Source organism: Eptatretus burgeri, chromosome 17 (genome assembly GCF_056783735.1).
Source record: "Eptatretus burgeri isolate ZD-2024b chromosome 17, Ebu_testis_v1, whole genome shotgun sequence".
NCBI classification, from domain to species: domain Eukaryota; kingdom Metazoa; phylum Chordata; class Myxini; order Myxiniformes; family Myxinidae; genus Eptatretus; species Eptatretus burgeri.
In genome coordinates this window covers 8,713,097-8,716,713 of record NC_140977.1, presented here as the reverse complement: position 1 = coordinate 8,716,713, position 3,617 = coordinate 8,713,097, and the positions used below count along the sequence as shown (strand labels likewise).

The following is a 3,617-nucleotide window of genomic DNA, read 5'->3' as shown; positions in this document are numbered from 1 at the left end:
CTCCACACAAGCTCCACACAAGCTCCACACAAGCTCCACACACACAAGCTCCACCCATATTCACATAATTAGTGATTAGTTAATTAGTTCCCCCACACACAACATGTTTATTTAATTAAAAAATTATCCACCCATCCACACAAGCTCCACTCATCCACCCATCCACCCATCTCTCCACCCATCCATTGATCCACACAAACCTCATCCACATTCGCCCCTCCCACATAAGCTCCACCCACATAAACCCCTGCCCACATAAACCCTGCCCACATCAACCCCTCCCACATAAGTCCTGTCTACACAAGCTCCACACAAAAACTCCACACACATAAACCCTGTCCACATAAACCCCTCCCACACAAGCTCCACCCACATAAACCCCGCCCACACACATCCCGACCACACAAGCCCCACCGAAGCCCCGCCCACATAAGCCCCACCCACATAAACCCCTCCCACACAAACCCCACCACACACAAACCCCGCCCACACACACCCCGCCCACACAAGCCCCACCCCCCTCATCCCCCTGTGCGCCCCCACCTTTGACCCACCACCTCCCTCATCCCACCCCCACCCTTCCCCACACACACACATGGGGAGGGGAGGGATGGGATGAGGGGGTGATGGGTCATTGGGGGGCGCACCTACCCTCCCTTCATCTTTTGATCCTCTTCTTGTAATTCAGAATCAAGTAATTGTATACAAAACAAATATAATTTATTAATATTGAAAATATTAAATATTCATTTGCGAGAATGTATAATCTTTCCCAGCAATCTTCTCCAGATGTCTTGTGATTTCGAAACTCAGACACCATATTCTGTTTTGAAACAAAAAGTGGATAATAATTACATGGTAATATGAGTAAGCCTCGTTGACCACTGAATTAACACACCAGGAGGCCGACTCAGCCTGTCATCCTTTCAAGGTCAATAAAATTAATTCCAGTGTACAGACAAAACCGCGTTCAAACTAATAATGCAACCAACATTAGACGACATTCTAAAGAGAGAGTGATATTAATAATAATTCAGAAATATTTACCTCCAGAAAATCATGTGTTGTACAAGATTGCTTCAACAGCTGATGTTGTGCGATAGTGCTGAAAAAAAAAAAAATAAGTCAAGGGTATAGATGAAGAGACAGACAGACAGGGAAAGCAACACACACACACACACACACACACACACACACACACACACACACACACACACACACACACACACATAGACACACATAGACACACGTGTCTCACCATTGGTTTAATTCATTCGAGATCAGAGACCAGTCATTATAAATCATTGATCTCTTCAATAAGAGCAGAGAGAGGTAGGTAGGAAGACAGACACACACACGTGTCTCACCATTGGTTTAATTCCTTCGAGATGATAGGACGTGATAAGACTTCGTGCCACTCATTGAAAATGTCTTTCAATTCTCTTCTAAAATCATTGATCTCTTCAATAAGAGTATTAATTTCATGAACCACGTCGTGATACGTAAACTCAATTTCTTCCAATGCCCTGTCAGGGAAAAAATATTTATATATATATATATATATATATATATATATATATATATATATATATATATATATATATATATATATATATATCAGAATTATCATGATTTAATTAATAATCATTTGCTTCATCGTTCAAAGAGAAAACCAAACAAACTTACCAACTCTGTAGTAAGCTTTTGCCTTCATCGGAAGAGAGATCATCCATGTCTCAGTTGTAAAAATGAAAATCCCGTCTGGCAGAAACTTTGTCTGGTGAATCACTTATAAGGCAACAATGAGGAAATTCCCTAAGCATTGGGTGCGGCCACAGGAAATGACAGCTTGGAAAATAACTGGGCGATTGTATGAATCATTTACAAAACATACTTAAAATGGTTTTGATTCAAATGTTTTCAGTTCGTGTTCTGAGATAAAATATAAACACGAGACCTTGTCTCACAGAATAGTTCCTATTTTTTCACAGCATGACTGTCTAAAACCACACAGCACGACCGTGTCAAAAAACACTTCCTCGTTTTCACGGCATGAACTGAAAACATTTGAAACAAAACTTTTTTTATGGCGTGGTTTATACACAAAAATGATTTGCAACTCGGGCGGTGGTCAAACAAGATCATTAAGAGAAGTTTATCATTTCGTAATGGCACAAAAGGGGTATCTTCAAAAATATAAAGATTCAAATGTTTTGTTTGTCAATATTTTAGATGGGGATTATTGTGCAAAGAAAATTAAACTATTGAAGGAATTTGAGAATGAACAAATCTTTATAGGTTCAATGAGTGAGCTGATCAACCTCCAGGTTAAAGGGGAGACAAATAAATATACCTTGGGATAGCCTGGTTATATATATACAAAGCCTGGTGTTGGCTTAGTGGTTAGGGTGGCGGCTTGGGATCCCAGTGTCCCGAGTTCGAATCCCGCTCAGCTGCTGAATTAACACCAGGGGGTTGACTCAGCCTGTCATCCTTCCGAGGTCGGCGAAATGAGTACCAGTATACTGGTCCCGGTGTATGCCCCGGTTAGAATAGGTGTACCATATCCCTGTGTTGTAAGAGGCGTCCAGGAAGGGCATCCGACCATAAAACATTGCCTCACAAAAAGCCAAACCCCTGCACAGCAGGGAAAAACGGATAAAAAGGGGGTTTATTTTTAGGGAAAAAAAAAGGGAATCGCTGAAAATCCCCCATTCATTTACATGGGGAAAAGTGAGCTAGAACCAGTATATTCACCCTACTCACATTGTTCTGAGGCGCGGCGGTGGTGGTCATGTAGTTAACCCTCGGCCAGGCAAAGATCCCCAGGGGGTTAACCCTAAATAAGTAACCTGGGGTTTGGAGGACTCCAAGGAAAACTGGGTTTTTTTTTCTTTAAAAGAAACATATTTTAAGACTTTTTTTTTTTCCCCCTGAAAAATATATTCATGCTAATAAGTGTGCGTGCATGTGTGTCGTTGACTGGTATCTACATATGCGGGTTTCAGAATGTGGATTGGAGTCCTCCCAGATTGGGCTCAAAGTATCCACCTTCATTTCGGTCAGAGTTCACAATTCATGGACCAAGCTGTAAAGTTTTCTCTTCTCAAAGTTTTGTGCCGAGGGCTCTCTTCAGGATCGTCACTGAGCCCCGGACAGCTTCCACCTGAAGTTTATTTGTGGTAATATTCCCAGGGATGGTTTCTCTTTGTTCACCCCACCCTCATCTCCTTACCTTTCCCTCTTCCTCCCCCCCCCACCCCTCTCTCTCTCATCCCCTGCTGGCTTTTGGTGAGTCGAGTGGAGTGTCATAGCAGCTTTGTGGTCTTGGTGAGCTGTGATCTGCCCTGTTTTTCGCCTTTTATCCCTTTTCACATCGTTTTTCACCTCTTTTTCCGCTTTGTTTCCTTCTATGCATCGTTGTCTGTGTTCCCACCCTCCCCTCTTCGTTCGACCGAGCGCTTCGGTCTTCCCTCTCCTCATCGTCACCCCACCACGCCCATCTGTCCGTGTTATTTCAGGGTTTGCCTTTCGGTTCACCTCTCCCCTCCCCTTCCCTCTCCTTTCCCCTGTTTTCTCTTCACATAATTTTTCCCCTGAGAGAGAGAGAGAAAGAG

The 3,617-nt window shown here is 43.0% G+C and overlaps 1 long non-coding RNA gene across 1 annotated transcript; it reads right to left on the bottom strand.

Annotated features, from left to right (window-relative positions):
- Positions 1-671: 671 nt before the first annotated feature.
- LOC147009246 (uncharacterized) lies at positions 672-3,189 on the bottom strand. The gene is made up of 3 exons (XR_015052959.1): positions 1,687-3,189; positions 1,048-1,526; positions 672-823 (listed from the first exon to the last, which is right to left on the bottom strand). It is a non-coding gene; the product is annotated as an uncharacterized LOC147009246 (long non-coding RNA).
- Between the last annotated feature and the right edge of the window lie 428 nt (positions 3,190-3,617).